Here is a 20,816-nt window from a genome sequence, read left to right as displayed (position 1 = left end):
GGTCCCCAGCTTTCTGGAAGGCAGTTTTGCAATCCCTTTGCCCTTCCTAAGGGGATCTCCCTCCCCGGTAAGTGGCTTATCAGGTATATTTTCAGCAATTACCATGCTCTTCCCAGGGGGGCTTCTGGTGAATTAATTTTCCCCAAAGCATTACAATTACAAAGCCCATGTTCATCCTGGAATCTGATAAATATTCATCTCTCTCCATCTGATTGTTTTCATTTCTTTACTTTTACATTTGACTCTTCATGCCGTATAAAATATCCTTATTTTTTAAGGGGGGGAATACTTTGAAGTACCATCTCAGATGATTCTATAATAAATAATTGCCAATTCATTTATTTTTCAGTTCATTTATTGTTTTAATATTTGTCATGCCATTTGTTATGTCCCCAGCAGAGAAGTACGAACACCTGGCTTGCTTTTTGCTTCCTAAGCTGTGAGTACAAGAAGGCAGCAAGATGTTCCAGGCCTGGGTCAGGCACCCATCAGTGTTGGGCAGGCCCTGGAGGAGTCGGTTGGCTCAACCAGTCAGCGAGGCCTTAGCATGAAGACAGGTGTTTATCAGCAGCCCAGACAGAGGCCAGACTCAGAGCTTGGCAGAGTGCAGGAGCAAAGCTCCACAGGACCAAGGAGCAGCCAGTAGACAGCTATCCCGGCTGGCAGGTATAGACTCCAAAGAGATCCACTGTCGAGAAGGAGCCAAGACACCACTCCACACCCATTAGGATGGCTACCAGGAAGAAAACAGAAACTAACAGATGTTGGCAAGAATACAGAGAAATTGGAACCCTTGTGCTTTGTTTGCACAAGGAATGTAAAATGGTGCAGCCACTGGAAAACAGTATGGCAGACCCTCAAAAAATTAAACACAGAATTACCACATGATCCTGAACTCCACTACTGTGTACATACCCAAAAGAATTAAAAGCAAGGACTTGAAGAGGCTTTTGCATATCCCTGTTTATAATATCATTATTCACAACAGCCAAGAAGTGGAAGCAACTCAAGTGTCCATCAACACATAAATGGATAAGCAAAATGTGGTCTATACATACAATGGAATATTATTCAGCCTTAAAAAGGAAGAAAATGCTGACACATGCTATACTAAGGAAGAACTTTGAGAACATTATGCTCAAGTGAAATAAGCCAGTTACAGAAGGACAAATACTGTATGATTCCACTGACATCAGGTACACAGAGTACCTCATAAAATCACAGAGACAGAAAGAACAGTGGTTGCCAGAGGTGACTGGAGAAGAGAATGGAGACTTGTTGTTTAATGAGTACAGAGTTTCCATTTGATAAGATAAAAAGAGTTCTGGAGATGGATGGTGGTGATGGGGGCACAACATTATGAGTATATTTAATACCACTGAATTGTATGCTTAAAAATGGTTAACATGGTCAACATCATGTTTTGTGTATTTTACCACAATAAAAACAAAGAAGAAGCCAAGATAGGGAAGGGGACAGAGAAGACTATGTCCCCAACAAGCCTGGGAAAACCCCTCCATTAAGAGAAAATAAAATCTACCCAAAGATGTAGAAAGCATTTCAGAAAGTGCTGTGCATGTGGTGATTAAGCATAGCTGGATTCTATCTTGCGTCAGAATGCTTCTGGGAAGTGAAGTCACTTTGATAATCAATGTCTCTGCTTCATCAGCCTTTTTCTGTGTTGCAAATTCACTTAAAGAAGGTAAAAGAGGAACTGCCACAGCTGGGAGCATTTTATTCCTTGGTTCCCAAACCAGTGATTTCTGCATTTATTTGGACTACAGTGTTTTCCACTCAGTGAAGCCTAATCAAATTTTGTGGTTATCTCTGTAATAGTTAAACTTTTATATGCAGTTATACCAAGAAAATTTGGACCCTTAAAGAGTGGAAAAATAGAGTGGAAAGTATGAACGTTAACTTTGTAAACCTTAGTCACACAGAACTATGGGATGTCCTTTGGTGCTTGTTTGAAGCAATTTTAGGATAATAGAAATTCTGTACAGCAGTAACCGACCTGCCCAGCAGGCCTGGAGCCCAGCCCTGAGGATGAGGCCTCATTTGCACTTGGCTGTGTGACCTTCGGAAAGTGACTGTGGCTCTCTGGTGTTCAGTTCCCTTTACGTGATTTAGACACGCGTTAGTTGGCTAGTTCATGGTGCTCCTCCTTCACAGGCTGAAGGGAATGCACGACTGGCATCACAGCAGCTCTGTCACCAACAAGCATGGGATCCAACCAGCACTTGGTGTATGAGAGAAACTTAATAAATGATCTAACGTGCGCAATCATTATTTGCTCAAAGTCTGCAAATGTGGCTTACTCAGTGGCATGGTGGGTCTGCCCTGCACGGTGTGGAGATGTCTGCTGGGGCTGGAGGTCACCATGGCTCCACTCGTGTCTGGACCCCCTTCAGCTGGGCGGCTGCAGCGGGCAGGAACTGGCCAGGCCTCCATCTCCTGTGAGGTGTTCAGACTTCCTACACAGCAACTGCTTCCAAGAGGGCAAGGGGGCCTCACTGGAAACAGGCAATTCTGCTTCCGGCCAATTTTGCCACATTCTGTTGACAAAGAGAAAAGGAAATGAACTCCACCCACTGATGAGAGTAGCAGCAGGCGTGTGCAGGGTAGGGAGAGAGCAAGGACAGAGGCGTCCCACTGCCCACTGCCCCAGAAAACTCAAGCGTCTGTTTTCCCACATAAGTTACAATCACAATCTTACCCGTCCTAAAAGCTTGAGGAATCAGGCTTTATGCTATGTTGTATTATTTTCCTCTTGCTGATATAACAAATTATAGGCTGAGCATTCCTAATTTAAAATAATTAAATAATTTCAATAATAAAAGTTTACAATATGTTAAATAATAAATGTTACCTTCAGGCAATGTGTACAAGATGTATATAAAATGTAAATGAATTTTGTATTTAGACTTGGATCCCATCCCCAAGATATCTCAATATGTATGTACAAATATTCCAAAATCTGAAAAAATGCAAAATCCAAAATCTGAAACAGTGCTGGTCCCAAGCATTTTGGACAAGGGCTATTCAGACTCAGTGGCAACACATTTTTTTATCTTACAGTTCCCGAGGTCAGGGGTCTGAAGTCAGTTTCACTAGACTGAAATAGACGTGTGGCCCAGGAAGAAACTGTCCTTGCCTTGTCCAGCTTCTAGGGGCTGCTCCCCCACCCTCAAAGCCCGTCAAGGCCGGAGCCTTCACAGCACTGCATGGCGAGCCTTCCACCTCTCTCCCCCACTGTCAGGACATGTGACTGCATTGGGCCCACCTGGATAATCCAGGACCCTCCCCGCATCCCCGGGTCACCTGACTCACAATCTGCATTCCATCTGCTGCCTTAGTTCTCTCCTGCAACATAACATGACACATTCGCAGGTTTGGGGGATTCGGATGTGGACATTTTGATGGGCCATCATGCATCCTACCACAGTCACCATTTCGGTTGTTTATAATATTTTCATTACTTTGGATAATATTTTGTAAAAAAAAAAAAAAAAATTAATTGCCATAAAGATGTAGCCTCTTTCCTCTATTCGAGTCTGCTAAGTTGGTTAAACATATACAAATTTTTTTTAATGGGCTGTAAGCGAGAGCCAAGGGACTCTCTTCTGCAGAATGCCCATACATTTTACTCTGGGAGAGTGGAGATGGGGGACCTATCAGAAGCTGTTGTGATTGGAGAGTGGGAGGGGTGTTAGGAGCCTTATCATGGGGACAGGCTGGCCCTTCCACCCGATGTCCGGATGTCACACTCCCCAAAGCTAGACACTGGTGCATTAACACTTTGGTGCTGGCTACCACATTATTTAATGAGGCATCCAGGTGGCAGGGGGTTCCCTGAAAAACTCCAACCTACCCGAGCACTGGGGCAGAGCCTCGGGAGGTTCACGCTGCTTGCAATGGAGAGGAGCGGGGCCCCTCCTCTTCCTGTGTGGAACCTGGGATTCCAATGGCCGGGTGGGAAGCGCTCTAGTAGGGACTCTGAGCCTGCAAGAGTCCCTGTTTCCCCGTTTTCTTCCTTTTCACGTAATAAAACCCTCTCTTACTCATTATTCAAGTTGTCTGCAAGCCTGAAGTTTTGTGGCCATGGGACAAAGAACCCCATCTTTGGCTGAACTAAAGAAAAGTCCTGCAACATTAGGAGGCTGAAAATGTGACAAATGGAAGACCAAAAGAAGCCATTTTCTTCAGTGGGCACCACATGATTTCCTGAGATTTTATTCATAATCTTCTGAGTTTAAAGATTGCAATAGAAACTAAATTTCCACTCTTATTTCATTCCTATTACTGTAGCCACCCCTCCCCATCCATGGGAATACATTCCAAGACCCCCAGTGGATGGTTGAGCATCAGATTTTAGGGAACTCTATATACAATATGTTTTTTTCTATACATACAGACCTATGATAAAGCTTAATGTATGAATTAGGCACAGTAAGAGATTAACAACAATAACTAAGAATAAAATAGAACAATTATGACAATATACTGTAATAAAAGTTATGTAAATTTGGTCTCTCTCTCAAAATATCTTATTGTACCATACTGAAGGTAACTGGAAGCCCAGAAAGTGAAACTATCAACAAGGGGGACTACTGTATAAAGGATAGAAAGAAGCTGAGAGTCAACCCAAACTTGTTCATTTAATGAGGTCATTAAAGAGAGAAGTCAACTATTGCACTGCCTAGGAAAATGAGCAGGAAGTTATACAAGCTGTTCGTGACGCAGATGAACCTACTGCATGTCTAGCAGTGAAAACAAAGTAGAAAATCTTTTTTTTTTTTTAAGAGGGGTAGCTAGGGTGCTCTTGCTTAGAAATCCTGACATCTCACTTGTCTTCCCAGAGTTGAGAGTTGGTGTTCTGACATAGCGTAGTTCATAATAACATGGGGAGAACGCTGACATAGGTGGAAAAACTACTCGTGGAGTCTGCTTCACAACTACAGCTGAGCATTTCCATGGGAACTCGGCCTTGCCATCCAGGGAGACTGAAGGCTCCAGAGCAAAGCTGTAGGTTCACGGGACCCTTAGGCTGAGAATCAGCCTGTACATCCTGATCAAACCTTATCATGCTCTGGGAGGCAGGGTTCTGAGTCTTCACCTGACCTTCTGCTTGGAGAGTTTTATGGGATCAGTTGGTCAACATCCCAGTCCCAGGCAGGGCAAACAACTCTTAGACTCAAATGTGTCCATCAGCTGAAGTGCCCAGGGGTTTCTTCTGTTCCCTCCTGCTGCCTTTGGCTCTATTACCCCTAGCCTGATGTAAGCTGATCTACTACTAAACCACCCCACGCACAATCTCCCATTGGAGGTGACCCCAAATTCACAGTATTCACAAGAAAGGTGCTTCAGTTTTTACTAACGCTAATGTCCTACTCCAGGATATACTACTGCAGCACCAATGATAAATCAGAAAGAGAACTACAGACCTGGATAATAGAGTTAAGATTCCTCCCAATGCCAAATTAAAACCAGACGTTCTCAATCCACCAGCATGCTCCCTCCGTCCTTTCCCTTCTCCCACAGTTCCCAGGCTAGGGAACAAGGTACAGCCCCATTAACAGACACTCTCTACTGGTAGAGATGAGGTCGATCGTCTGAAATGCTGAAGTGGTGCTCTTACCATTCCATTAATCAAATCATATGGGAATTATGTTGAAAAGAAAGAGCAGTGGCTTCTGCATGGGAAGTTTTGGAATTCTCATCCCAAATTGACTCCGAGTCCATTTCTTTGTCTATGAAGTAGAGATAAAGCCTTGGTCTTGACTGCTTCCTTCACAGTGGTTGATGAGGATGAATGAGATAATGAAAATGAACATTTCTTCAAAAATGAGAAGGGTCAGTATGGCCTTTATTGTAACAACTACGTTTTACTTACACATTAGCAGTTGTATGAAGGGGAAGGAAAATCACACTGAAGAAGAAAGAAAATAATTTGCCTCCATGGTTTCAGGTTCCGCAGTTGACCAGAAGGCCTGGAACAAAATCATCCCTCAGGAAGATTCCCTGAGCACTGGAAGCAGGTAAGGATTCTAAGGAGAAGTGTGTTCATGTTCTTGACACAAACTTCAAGGGACACATTAGCTATTCTATAAAAGGCATTTAGCTAAGAAGAATATTTTTTAAGTTGATTTAGCCTGCTAGTTCCAGCCAAGGTGGAGCAACCCCAATTCATCCCTAGACATCTCTCTTCAAAATAAAAAAAGAATTGCTGAACATAACATAAATGTTGAACATAAAAAATTAAACACAGAATTACCAGATGACCCAGCAATCCAATTTCTGGGTGTTTACTCAAAAGAATTAAAAGCAGGGACTCAAACAGAGCTGTGTATCCCCACATTCATAGAAGCATTATTCACAATGGCCAAGAGGCAGATGCAACCTGAGTGTCCCATCAACAAAGGAGATAAACAAAATGCAGTACATGCATTGGAATGTCATCTAGCCTCAGAAAGGAAATCATGACACATGCTACAACATAGATGAACTCTGAGGACGTTATTTCAAGTGAGATAAGCTGGTCACAAAAGGACAAATACTTCAAAAATCATAGCGACAGGTATTAGAATGGTGGTTTCCAGGGGCTAGGGGTAGGCAGAAGTAGGGAGCTGGTGTTTAATGAATCAGTTTCAGTTTTGCAAGATGAAAAGCATTCTGGAGAAGGATGGTGGTGATGGTTGCCCCCCAATGTTAATGTACTTAGTGCTATACTAGGTATACTTAGAACCATACACTTAAAACTGGTTAAATCATACATTTTGTGTTACGTATATTTTACTACAGTAAAAACAGTCAAATCTAGGAAGACTCTGAGAGGTGGAAAGAGCAAGGTGACTTCTTAGAGACCTTGGGACTTAGAAGACCTTGAGACTCAACATAGTGCTATGTTGAGGTGCCTGGATTTTCTTTATGCTTCCATGTAATTCAGCCAAAGCACTGAAGAAGCTTGCAACCTGGAACCACCAACCACTGCAGACAGACATGTCCCAAGAAAAGCCTGCTTCCTGCAGCTGCAGGACTGGGGAAATAGCAGTCTAACACAACAGAAGGTCTTTTTGACAATAACTATTCTTCCCCAGCCAAACATCCATGGAAAACCTTCTGCCAACAGTCAGCAGGGTGGACTGGGGAGTTGAACCCCTCTCTAAAACCTGTAAGTCCAAATCCTTCCTTGCCTCTTCCTGGCTTCTGGTGGTTTTCTGGCCACCTTTGACATTCCTTGACTTGCAGCTGCATAACTCAGATCTCTGCCTTTCTCACCCCATGGCATTCCTCCTGTGCGGGTCTGTCTTCACATGCCGTCTTCTTCTAAGGATGCTGGTCATATGGGATTCGGGCTGCCCTACTCCATTGTAACTCCATCTTAACTAATGACATCTGAAATGGCCCTACTTTCAAGGGTCACATTTTGAAGTACTGGTGGTTAGGACTTCAGACATGCAATTCAAGCCATAGCATGTACCAATATTGGTTTCCTGTCTGTGATATCGTACTGTAGTCATATAAAATGTCACTACTGGGGGAAGCGGGTAAAAGGCATGGAACTCTGTGCATCATTTTTGCAACTTCCTATGAATCTATAATTACATCAAGATCAAAAGAGTTTTAAAAATTATTATGTTACATAAACGGAGATCAAATGGGGACTCTTACTCCATTTTCCCTCTTTATTGACACATTTTTGGGCTTTACATTTCCAAGTATTTTTCATAAGGCGATTAATTTTATCCTCTGTTTTTCCTGTGGTTTGCCCTAAGTGTTTGCTGAATATATTGCATACTTTTAAATAAGCTGGTCAGCAGCTTTGAGACTTTGGTGACATTTCTCTTCTCATTGCAATCCCTCTTAAGAATTTCAGAAATAAATCACCAAGCCCCCTATGAAATGACAATTTCTCAACCCTGCAGATAGCAGAAGGCACTGTCATTCTAAAAAATCTTCCCTCCTCTTGAGTCTCAAGTTACTGTGGTCTGAGCTTGGAAAAATGGTAATATTTCTTTAACTTCTTTAGGGAAGGCCTGGGTTTTGCGGTTCCTGTAAGTTCCTAGAAATGACCTGATGGGAACTAGGAACAGAGCCGTGAAGAGTAGAGCTCACTGAAAAAGGAACACTGGGGTCCAGTGCCTGCTCATTCCTCCTGTTCACTGAGGTGCATGAGGCAGAGGGGCTCATCCTGGGATAAGCTGTAGCCCAAGGCCTGGGACCATCACCCGTGCCAGGGCTTAACCCTTAGGACAAGTATGAAGGATGGGATTCCAGTATGCAGGCCAATCTAGAAGTCACACAGTGGCAGAGACAATAAGGAGACCCTACCAGCTGTGCTAAAAATCTGACCCCCGTGGGTGGGAGCAGAGGGAGTTGGGGCACTGTATTAGTTTCCCATTGCTGTGTTACAAAGCACCATGAACTCAGCAACTTAAAACACCGTGTGTTTACTGTCTTATAGTTTCTGTAGATCAGAAGCTCGGGCAGGGTCCTTGGCTGAGGGTCTCACCAGGCTAAAATCAAGATGTCAGTGGGGGTACAGTCCCCTCTGGAGCTTGGTCCCCTTCCAAGTTCATGTGGTTGTTGGCCAAATTTAGTTCCTTGCGATGGAATGACCAAGTCCCAGCTTTCTTGCCAGGCGATGGCCAGAGGCTCTTCTCAGCACCTAGAGGCCACACCTGCTCCCTGCCACGCCAAGAGGCCACACACCTCTCTCCCTGGGTCCACCCAGGCAGGGCCCCTAGGGACACGAGGCTTACTTCCCCAAGACCAGCAGGGCATCCCTCTCCTATTTGGAATCTCTCTCTTTAGGAAGATCCTGGTTATTTTAAAGGCTCAGGGGATCTCCCTTTTGATCATCTCAAAGGCAACTCATCAAGGAGCTTCATTGCATCTGCAAAGTTCTTCACCTTTGTACCCTCATCACTGGCAGGAAGGCCATCAGATTTGCAGCCTGGCCTCCAACCATGGGGAAGGGATTACACTGGGGTGTGTACACATGGGGTGGGAATCGTGAGGCCTCTCAGAATTCTGCCTACGACTGGTGTGGGACCCTCAGAGGGCCTGCAGTGCCCGGCTAGCCTGGGCTGGAGTCCAGGACAGGGTGCTACAGGCCTGTCCAGCAGAAGGCAAAGCAGAAACACAAGGCAGAGCCCACGCCACATTCAACCAACACAGAACAGGGCTGGGACAAGCTACAACTCAGCCACCCTGAGCACCTGGGGCCACCGGCAGGCAGCATTGATGGATACCAAGGGCTATTCGGGAGCCGTAAAGGTAGCAGAGCCGTGAGAATACCTGAGCTGTGCTAAGATTTCATGCATAAGTCATCAAGCCTCCTGAGAAAGGAAGGCCAGCAATTTCTCAGCACTGCAGTTGGAAGAAGATGCCATCACTCTCAGAAACTGCCACTTCCCTTTAGTCTCAAACTAGTGTGGCCTGGACTTGGAAAAAGCATGGCATTTTTTGACCCTGGTTGGGAAAGACAGCTGCTGCCATCCTCCACACCCTCAGGATGGGCTCAGGCACAAGTAGTGAGACATGCAGCTGGCAGAGTAGGACAGGCACCTGGCAAACTCAGATCCCCCAGGTACTGATCAAGAAAGGCAGGGCAATGCCAGCAAGGTCAGAAACAGGCTTCTCTGGAAAGAAATGTTGCATTCTCACAGATCTGGGGAGGCACTTTCTTCACAGGGCATACGGAGGAAGGTGCGCTGAGTCTGGGTGTTCCAAGGGCCTGGTGAGCTGGGGAGATACCATGGCAGAGGCCAGGTGGATGGGGCAATGGTCACACTGGGTTAGAAATCAGCACAACCAGCCAGGCGCGGTGGCTCATGCCTGTAATTCCAGCACTTTGGGAGGCTGAGGAGGATCATGAGGTCAGGAGTTCAAGACCTGCCTGACCAACATAGTGAAACCCTGTCTCTATGAAAAATGCAAAAAAAAAAATTAGCTGGGCTTGGTGGCGTGCCTCTAATCCCAACTATTCAGGAGGCTGAGACACGAGAATTGCTTGAACCCAGGAGGTGGAAGTTGCAGTGAGCCAAGATAGCGCCATTACACTCCAGCCTGGTCACAGAGCGAGACTCCTTTCAAAAAAAAAAAAAAAAGGAAGAGAAAAAGAAATAAGCACAGCTGTGAGAACTTTGGGAGAAGATGCTCTCCTCAGATCTTAATTTCTTATTTATAAAACAGAGACAACAATACCTGTATTAAATTTTAAAATGCTTGAAAACATGGCCAGGAAGCCATAACTCATCATAACAGTGTCAGTTGTGGTTGCTGCTATCATAACCCCTGGACAAATGGGCAGCTTTGATGAACAGAGATGCTTCTGCCTTCCCTGCAGACAGCTCACGCTCCTGGGCCTTTGGCTGCATATGTGACTAAACTCAAAGAAGGCCGACATTTGTTTTTTTCCATATCCTGTGCAAAACATCAAAGGCTGACAAGTGCAATTTTCTGTCTCCAGGTATTAAGATGAGGAAGACAAAGGAAGACCCTGAGTCAATGACATCCACGTTCAAGCACGATTCCCCTTAGGTCTGTGATGGGGGCTGCCCTGGGACCCTGGCCCTCCATCTGCCTCCCCTCTGTGTCCCACCTTGGAATTACTGGGCTGAGATAGGGGCAAGGAGGGAAAAGTAGGGACAGGATCCGCTGCTCCAGTTCCTCTCACCCCTGTCCCCACTCCCCTGGGCCCTCCAGGAGGAAATGGCAGCCCAGGTGGTACCTGCTGAGTGGAGGCAGCTCATGCAAGATGGGGCCACACAGCAGCGGCATCCAAAATGTGAAGGTGGAAGGCTGGGAACATCAGGAAGAATCACAGGAACTGTTGAAAGGAAAGTGAGCCGTGTGCATGCAGCATCACTGGGCTAAGTGAGCACTCACTGAGTGGGCACCAAATCCACCAAAGCCATAGGTGGGGCCACAAGAGGAATTCAGTCACCACCTGATATGGCTTGGATGTTTGCTCCCTCCAAATCTCATGTTGAAATGTGACCCTCAATGTTGCAGGTGGGCCTGGGGGAGGTGTGTGGGTGATGATAGCCATTCCCACGTGAATACCTTGGTGCCATCCTCATCTTCATGGTATCAAAGTCTCACTCTATTAGTTCCCATGAAATCTGATTGTTAAAAAGAGCCTGGTGCTTCCTCCCCTCTCTCTTGCTTCCTGTCTCACATGGTGCCTTCCCCTATGAGTGGAAGTTCCCTGAGGCCCTCACCAGAAGCAGATACTGGTGCCCCACTTCTTGTACAGCCTGCAGAACTGTGAGCCAGTAAGTCCCTTTTCTTCATGAATTACCCAGCCTGAAGCATTCCTTTATAGTGACGCAAATGGACTAAGACACACCTGTCCTAGTTTGCCAGGGCTGCATAGCAAAGCACCACAGGCCAGGTTTGCATTGTTCCTGCAGTTCTGGGGGTGGGAGTCTGTGATCAGGTTGCTGGCAGGTTCGGTTTCTTCTCATGCCCCGCTCCTTGGCTCATAGATGCTGTCTTCTCCCTGTGTCCTCACATGGTCTTCCCTCTATGCACATTTGTGTCCTCATCGCTTCTTAGAAGGACATCAGTTGTATTGAATTAGGGCCTACCCCGATGACCTCAGTTAACTTTAATCACCTCTTTAAAGATTCTATCTCCAAACACAGTCATATCCTGCAGTAGTGGGGGTTAGGGCTTCAACATACAAGTTTTGGGAGAACACAACTGAGCCATAATGCCACCCCAGCCCCAAAAGCCCCGAAACTGGAAGTACAGATCATTCAGTGGTCGTCTCATGTCTGCCCACATCCCCTCTCCTCTCTAGACATCCAAGCCCCTTTCTAAAGTGACTGGAAGCCACTGGGAAGCAGAAAGTCTCTGATGACTTGGAGAGCAATGTTCTGATGGATCTGTAACCATGGTAACATGCACATCAGAGAACTTTATGAAACAATGGAGAGAAGGAAGCCTGGGGTCATTTGCTGTGATGCTGCACTGGCCTGGACATCCTTGTAGATCCGGGCTTTGAGGCGGGCAAGAGGAGATGGAGCTGCCGTTTAATCCACCTGGTGGAGCAAGGCAGTGAGCAGGGCCTGTTGCCTGTGACCACAGAGTCCTACTTTGTTCTCAGGCCCTGGGAGCAGAGCCAAGCAATGGATGCTGATGACATTTGGACTTCATTCTTAAGTTCAACACAGCAGGTCACACTGGGAATTTCTAGTTCAGAAAAGATTCACATAGGGGGATGATTTGACCCCCTCTCCCAATTGGGCACCCCATAATCAGCAGGGAAATGCACTGGGGTTGGGTAGAGAGTGTGCAGGGTGGGCAGCAGCACTGGAGGCAGCATGGAGGTCATGCCAGAGTTATGGGAGAAAACATATGTCAGTTGGACCTAACTGCATCATAGAGACTTCATTGTTAGGGTCCACAAACCAGTCCAGCATCCACGGTCTGTCCTCCTGTGGGAGTGCCTGGGGACAGATCCCAAAGACCAAGACACAAAAACATCTGTGTCCACGGGAGCCAAGGGGAAGGAGCCATCCTGGAGCTCCAGGAGAGCGCAGCACAGGCAGCCTGAAGCACCGCCCTGCACAGGGGCACCCTCCTTGCCCTGGGGCACAGGCCATCATCAAACCATTTGGACAGATGAAGGCATCTGAAGACTCACGATCATCAGGATCCTGTCTCCAAGCACCTGCCTGACAAGTAGTCCCACCATGAGGGGAACCAAAAACCCAAAACAACCACAACCAAAAGGCTTCTTCCAGCCATGGGAAGCCAGCCAGACCTTGCTCTGTCCAGACCTGCTCAGCCAGGATCTGCAAGGCCATCACAGCCAGCTTGGGTACATCAAGGCCCCACAACCACCCTGTGTTCTGTGAGTGCCTGCCCTATGCCTAAACTTGCCAAGAGAGAAGAACCAGAGCTGATTCCTGGCCCCACCTGAGAGGGATCTGGGCAGCTTACAGGTGGGCATCTGTGAGGGTCCAGTGCCAAGCAGCACTGCAGTAACTGTAGAATAATACATTTCTTGCAGGGGTTTGGCCTCAAGCAGGGATTTGGTTTCTCAGCCTGTAGGGCTGCTGCTGCTGTTTCTGCATCTGAGGCTGTGGCCCAGAGCCTGTATGGCAGGGCAAGCATTCAGGGAGGATGACAGATGTCAAGTATAGGAAGCAAGACTAAGTGGCCCCCACGGCTGCACAGGACCCACAAGGACCAACTGAAACTGCTTTGATCTCTAGTAGGAGAGGCCAGAGCAGGGGCTGCAGCAGGACCCGAAAGTGGCCACCAGCAGCTGCCCCAACCTGACCGGGTGAACCAAAGGGTCAGGTACAGCAGCCTGCATGGACCTATGAGCAGGCAGGCTGCTCCCATGCTGCAGCCTTCTGCATCACAACATGTGCTTCAGGCTGCCTTGCAACTATTCAGAGAAGACAATTCTGAGGAATAATGACCAGCTCAGCTAAGAGGACCCGACATAAACCCACTTAACAGGTATCCAGGGTGCAACCTAAGAGGTGATCATTTCTCCCAGGAAGAGAGAGTCTGAGAGCTCCAGAAACACAACTTCAGGGAACTCAGCCGCTCTTTTAAAATGAGGTCCAGAGATCAGGAAGGCTCCAGGGAGGTGGAAGCATCTCAACTGGTTTTGGGAATCAGGTGAGAACAGGTCATGGGGGCTAAGAGGACAGAAGTTCTGACAGAGAGGTTACAGGAGCCAAGGCAGGGCAGCAATCACAGGAGAGGAGACTGTGACAGGTAGTGCACAGGCCTCGCAAAGAATCATGGGCAGCCGGCAGAGCAGGCGCGGCGGTGGCAGCGTCTGCTGCAGAGCTCAGAGGGGACGGGACGCAGAGATGAGCCCCAGCTTCCTCCCCGCAGGGCAAATAACCAAAAGTGAAAAACGTTTTACAGGCCATGAAGTTTCCTACTCCCTTGTGTGAAATTAAAGTCCTTGGATTGGAATCACAGTATCCTTTTTTTAGATTATGTTTCAGATGCTCCTTTTTAGGTCTTGAACTCCCCATGACACTCTACTTTTTCCCTGCTTTTTACTACACGAAATTAATATTAAAACATAAATGAGGATTGGACCTCCCTTTATTACTCATCAACTATAGCTGGCTTAAAACTTGAGGGTATTAGCTTTTTCCTACAGCCCAAATTAAATCGAACCTCCCTTTCTTTGTCTTCTCTCCCTCTCTACCTCTTTCCCTTCCCACCTCTTCTTTCCATCAGCCTTTGCTTAATTTGTCTTTTCTTTTTTTAATTGATTCTTACATCAAAAACCAAAAAGAATTATGATACTAATGAAGGAGGTATAACAAAAGAGAAGCAGTAGGCACATCACCACTAAACTATGACAAAAACTGCGTCTGACCCATGCCACCCCTCACTCCTGTCCACAGGCATTCTTAGTTGTTCCTGGTGGTCCCAACAAGGAGTAGAATTTAATAGTTTGCTTTATTCACTTGATAATACCATATTTTCCACTTTGCCAAATCAGCTTCCCTGTTATCATTTGCCACAAGCCTGTGGCTTTCAGGAAATGGACTAAAGTCCATGGCGGGGAAGCCTTGGCTGATGCCTCAATGTTGGTAGCTTTAAGGGAGGGTGCTTTAGACTGACTGTGATCCACAGAGAACTGCCCTCTGGTCCCAGTGAACAGTGATGGGCAGGTCTAAGAGAATTTCTTTGCCATTCGGATAACAATGTCTTAATGCACCTGAAGTGACTTGAAGAGAATGATCTGAAGAGATGCAGGTGAGGGGGCATGGTGGCTGAGGGGCTACTGGGAATTTCCCTATTCACAACTCATCTCTTCTACCAGAAGCATGTGAATCCCTACCTCCCTTCCTAATCCCTTCCCAGAGCAACCCAGCAGGACTTGCAAGGTGGAGAAGAGGTGTTCGAGTTCCTCCTACAGAAGACCTTGGAAGAGATTCATACACAAAAGAAAGAAAGCAAAATAATGGTTTATGCTATTAAATTTTGCATTCCAAAACCTCAATTTTGTAATATGCAGCTTTATATGCCAAATTTGATGAAAAAAAGACATGAGACATGAAGAAAAAAGTAAAATGGCGGACATAAATCCAAACCTATGGATATTAACATTAAATATTAATGGATTAAGCAACACAAAAGACACAGATTATCAGACAGGATAAGAAAAACAAGATCCAACTATGTTACAGGAGATACACTTTAGATTCAAAGACATAAATGAGCTGAAAGTAAAAGGATGGAAAAGAAATAATCATGCAAACAACTGTAAGCACTGGAGTGGTCATACTGACATCAGACAAAATAAGCTTTCAAACAGAAATAGTTATCAGAGATAAGCAGGGACACTTTATAATAACAAAAAGGTAATTCATGAAGAAGACATAACAATTATAAACATATGTTTTTAACAGAGACCCCAAAATACACGGGGCAGAACTGACATAAATGATGAGAAAAATAGACCAATAAAAATAGTTGGCAACATCAATGTCACACTTGGAATCATGGAGAGAACAACTAGACAGGAGATCAAAAGGGAAATAGACAATTTGAACAATAATCTAAAATGCAAAACCTTCATGAGTGAAAAGATCTCCCCATAAGTCCTTAAAAGAAAAATAGCCTTTCGAGGGTTACATAGAGCACGGGTAAGAGGGAAATGGGGGTTACAGGCCCACCTTGAATACTGCTGAGCCAGGCACTCTCTGGGGAATTTATAGTCATTTATCAGAAGCTTCTGGGTCTTACGTTTCTCATACATAAAATGAGGTAAAAATGCACCATTCACCGGGTCTTTGTGGGAATTTTGAGAATGAAATACATAAAGGAAATTGATTCCTAGTCTGTGGGATGCTGTCCAATGGAAGACGTGCCAATCCTGGGCCTGTCTGCCCTCAGAGCCAGTGCAAGCCCTTTCCCCTCTCTGCATTATGGGGATGGGCTTCAGGGAAGCAGGGATTGAGCCCGTTAGACTGTCATTCCTGGCTCCTGTGCCAATTGGTTTCTGGTGGCATTCACCCTAGAGAGAGGTGCTAAAAAGAGGGGTAGGAAGGGGGAAGCCAGGGTATTCATTACCATTTTCCCCACACCTAAGCACTATCTCCAGCAGACTTCCCTGAGGGTCCAGCTCCTACCAGGGAAGCCAAGACTCCAGCTTCCAAAGGGTGACCCTCGTACCTGGGCCCCATAGCACCACTTACTTACTTAGTCAGTTCAACCCAGGAAGGGTTGCGGCTCCCTCCAATGTCACTGTGCTCTGGCCTCAAAGTCTTCCTATCACCTGGGTAATGAGAGTCTTCTATTATAAATACTTAGAGTATCCTCTCTTTTCTTTGTTGAACCTTGAATGATTAATAGGATTTTTCTCCGAAACTATGAAAAGTGTGTAGGCAGAGATCCTGTCTTCAAGCCAACCAATATTGACTGGGTTTCTGTAAACTGTTAGACCTTGAGCCAAGTCACAGAAAAGCAGCAGCAAGACAGGGCCTGCTCTACTGAACACAGAGCCTTAGCCATCTTCACCCTGCACAGAGCCTGGTGTAGAATAAGTGCCAGTGTGCACCTGTTGCTGAAAGTCTATTTCAATTGAGTTAGCATGTGTAGTGTGTGAGCTGTGCACCAGCTTCTCGGCCTGGTTTGCAGACACGTTGTATTTGATCTGTGGTGATACCCCATGAGAAACCAAGGCAGCTCACACCATGTAGTGCAGTGCTGTAAGCTTTGCCACCCTGCTATCAGCTCAAACCCTACCAGGGGTACAGCTGGCCAGTGGTCTCCCCATCAATGTCTTGCAACAACCTCCCCAAAACCAAAGTAGAACAGAGATTGGAGAATTGAGTGTCAAGAACATTTATTCATGATCACTCTTGCATTCTGAATGTGCAACATGAGTGTCTCCGAGGGGTGGTGTGGATGCTCCTCAGCCCCCAGATGAGCAAGGTGTCTACCTGGATTTTAACTATAAAGCTGCCCTGTTACACTTTGTAATCTCAGGCACAGAGCCGTGGACATGCATCGCAGGGTACTGAATCTGTCCTGCATGACTAACAACTTGGGACATGTGAGAACATTTCTGTATTGTTTACACTAAAGGAACATGTATTTTTATTTCATAACACAGAACTGACATTTGACATGTTAAGTCAATGTAAATCACTGGTGAAGTTCCTGAATTACTGTGGAAGAGTAATTAGTCCCTATGGGCCTGTCGCTTCAACAATTTGCTATTTATCTTCTTTCAGATGACAATGTGGTTTTTCTTTTTATTTAAATCTTAAAACCCATAAATACCTCTCCACCCCCACTGCATCCTTCCCCGAAGACATACCCAATTCTTGTCCACCTCTGGGTTCAGCCAAGACCTTGTGGTAACAGCCACAAATGAAGCCTGGGCTCTGATGACACTTCTGCTCCTGAAATCCTCTCAGGGCCAATCTTTCTGAATCAACAACTTGACTTTATTAACTGATAAGATTGACTCTGCTTCACATCCTAGCTTATTCTTGCGTTGTTCGGATCATCCACATGCCTTAATTTGGAGAGAGGGAGAAGTGACATTTTTACCAGATTGGAGTACACTGCAGAGGCCAGTCTCTGGGGTCACATGCACAGCGGTACGACTTTCCTATTTATGTAAAAAGGAAACCGACTTTTCCCAGTCCAGGCTGTAAAGGCTCAGGACACCGTGGACAGGACGGGAGTTGCCTCGGTGATTTGCGGAACAGGAGGAGCTTTCCCTTCCAAGCTAAACAATAAGCTCCACTTTTTTAATGGCTCTTAGGTTAGAATTACTGATAAATAAGACAGAAATGTAAAAACCTCAAGTATGTGATTACCTTAAGTCTCAGGGACACTTAACTAGAATAAAGTAACCATTTACTCTATTTTAAGATTTGGGTCTCTTGGTTGTGGGGGATGTGTAAAACATAGTCATTGATTTTAACTTTCCCATCCAATAAATTTACCAGTTCAGACAAATTGAAGACAAGGACAGTTTAAATCAACTTAATTCTACAGGAAAGAGTACTTTGAGTATTTCAAATATTTCGAAGTACACACAGTAACTCAAACCAGGCTGGTGAAACGTTTCCTTCTTTAGAACAAAGGGAGCTCTGGTGGTGATTTGGGGATCGCTTTGGGTTCAGAGCCTGGAGGAGTCACTCAGATTCTGAGGCAGTTTCTGACAGAAGGAAAGGTGGTAGCCTAACACTGGGGAGGGCAGTTTCATTAATTGGGACATGTGGGGAAGTTGTTGGAGATGGACAGAGGGACATTCAGAAAGACGGAAGTGGAAGCATGGGTTTCTGAGGGGGGGGTTTCTAACGTGGCGAACAGAGCGCAGGTAGACTTGAGCCAACAAGGGAAGCTGGGACCAGGCCATTTTCTCACAGTCACCCTGATGATGTTAGGAGCACCTTCAAGATAGGACTCGGCAGGGAAAATGTGTCATGAACGCTATGCAACCTGCGGTCATTTCTAGAGCTCAATTTAATTTTTTTCCCTTGGAAGTTATTTGGGGTACTCAGGGTGCACAACCCTGAGAACATAGGCAGAGGGAGTGAAACTTGGCCTCGCACCCAAGCACACATGACTAGGGTCCCAGGGCTCCAGTGTTGAACTCTGCATGTGGCTCCAGTGTGGGTCACGGGGTAGGAGGTGTTAGGGATGGAAATATGCTCAGGGCAGAGCTGAGGAGATAAGAGACAGCCAAAAGGGAGTGATGGGTAAATGCACAAAGGTGTCCGGGAGGGCCCTGGTGCAAGCTGGCTTCCAGGACACAGCTTTCAGGGTAGAAGGAGCCTTTCTCTGACACAGTGGAGACCCAACCTTTTAAAGTGGCTGGAAGTAGGTGTCCCTGTGGCCCCTGACCACTGAGGGACTGGACAGAACAGGACTCAGACTGCGGCCCCAAAACACTAGCCCCAGGCTCAGCTGCTGAAAGCGCCAGAAGCCGCCAGGATGCAGAGCCCACATCAGGACTCCAGTCATGGACCGAAGCTGCTCCCCAATTAGCAGGGAGCTTGGCCAGGCCGGGAAGGTCACAGGCTCGTAAGTCTCATGTTCTCTGCCTTTTTAGGATGGTTCTCTATGGAGGTAGCCTCGGTTACATTCTGTGTTTTGTTTGCTTACTGACAGCATCAACACAAAGAGAGAATGACAATGTCCTTCCCCACTCCACTCCAAAGAACTCCCAGAGTGAGGACCCAGACGTGCCTGAGTCGCACCCACACCCTCTGATTCATAACTTGCCATAAAAACCCCCTGAGGGAGTGTCAACCATGCTGCCAAGCAAGGCGGGGTGCTGAGAAGTAAGGGCCATTCCAACATCAGTATCACAGTCAGTCCCCCTGTTTTCCACTTCAAATTCCAAACATGTGCCTACCCCACAGTGTAGGGTAGGGGCATGGCACAATATTTCATTTCTTTTGTGAGTTGGGATATTCAGATTGAAAAGCTACTAAACTCAAAATGTGGGCCAGGCTGTCAACATGTAATACCTGGACACTTCGGGCCTCCGTGGACTTGAAGCATCATTAAGACACATCACTTCTGTGGCCAACCTCAGGTCAGCAGTTAGCCTCATCTTCATAAATTGCCTCCCCAACAACACAATATTTCTGTGCATTCATAGCTCTGTTTGTCCTCCGTAAATCAACCACAGGCCTGTTTAATTATTCCTCGGCAATTTTAAACAACATTTTTAATGAGGCAGAGAATACATGAGGGCTAGCAAACAGGGCTTAAGGGTCTGTCATGGGTCACTCTGTGTATATTTTTCAAAGTCAGGCGTTCCCAAGATAAGTCACATCTCACCCAGATCTCGAGGCTTGGCCGATGGACTTTTGCCCTGTGTGACCAGGCAGACTCAACCACCAGGAGGCTGCTTTCTGTCAATGGCCCTGAAGTGTGTTCATTATTATAAACACACATGATGAATGAGTGTTGTGGTTATGTGAGGAATTTGGTCACCTTTGCTCTGGCTGTGAAAGCAGCAGAGCTATGGAGAAACTGAACGAAGGACCATGCCTTCCACTGAAGCCCAGGCAGCTGGTGTTTGAGCTTCATTAACTTGGAGATCCATAAATCTCTCCCCCTGGTTTCCAGGTCAACGAGATTGCCAGGTGGAAGAGCCTCAAGCCCTCTCAGTTATGGGAAACATCCCTGTGAGTCTGCGGAAAGGTAGGCCTGGCCCCGATGTCCCATAGCCAGCAGGTCACTCTTGAGGGAGTGGTCCAGAGGGTCCCACCGTCTGATGGACCTGGGCTGGGGTATAACACTCAGTGGAGCTGCAGGACGGGGGACGGAGTACTTGCTGCCCGGCTGTGTCTGTGCAGTGCTGGTGCTGGGGTCCCCACACAAACCCAAGCACCAGCCCTGGCACCCAGATGAGTGGCCAGCCCACAGTCCCAGAGATGGCAAGGGCTGGCAGGGAGGCAAAGAGTGAAGGAGAAGCAGCAATTGGGCACCTGGCCCCAGAGATGCTGAAAGACAAGGGGGCCACTAGAAAGTCACAGGGAGCAGATTCCTGAGGGCCTGTCTGCAAATATTTATTTTTCTTTTTTTTGAACATTCTTAGGACCACAGAAATGGGAGCCATTTCAAGAGGGCAGACAGACTCTGCCCCCTGCCCCGCCAACACCCACAGCCGTGGCTGCCTTTCTTCCTCCTCCCCATCCTCCTTTTCCATCTCCCCGCAAGCCCAGATGTCATGCTGAGCCCTGCACATGAAGTGTCTCCTTTAACCGTCATAACAACCCCATTCTACAGATGAAGACACCAGCACATTGAGGGCATGAACCCCAAGCCCAGAGATACCC

The 20,816-nt window shown here is 46.5% G+C and overlaps 1 long non-coding RNA gene across 1 annotated transcript; it reads right to left on the bottom strand.

The window, feature by feature from the left end:
* Positions 1 to 337: 337 nt before the first annotated feature.
* LOC103887445 lies at positions 338 to 9,915 on the bottom strand. The gene is made up of 3 exons (XR_651527.4): positions 2,717 to 9,915; positions 2,319 to 2,555; positions 338 to 733 (listed from the first exon to the last, which is right to left on the bottom strand). It is a non-coding gene; the product is annotated as an uncharacterized LOC103887445 (long non-coding RNA).
* Positions 9,916 to 20,816: the final 10,901 nt, after the last annotated feature.

The sequence above is a fragment of the Papio anubis genome, chromosome 11, assembly GCF_008728515.1.
Source record: "Papio anubis isolate 15944 chromosome 11, Panubis1.0, whole genome shotgun sequence".
NCBI classification, from domain to species: Eukaryota; Metazoa; Chordata; class Mammalia; order Primates; family Cercopithecidae; genus Papio; species Papio anubis.
Note: the sequence above shows the minus strand (reverse complement) of the source record. Positions and strands in the feature narration are given on the sequence as shown.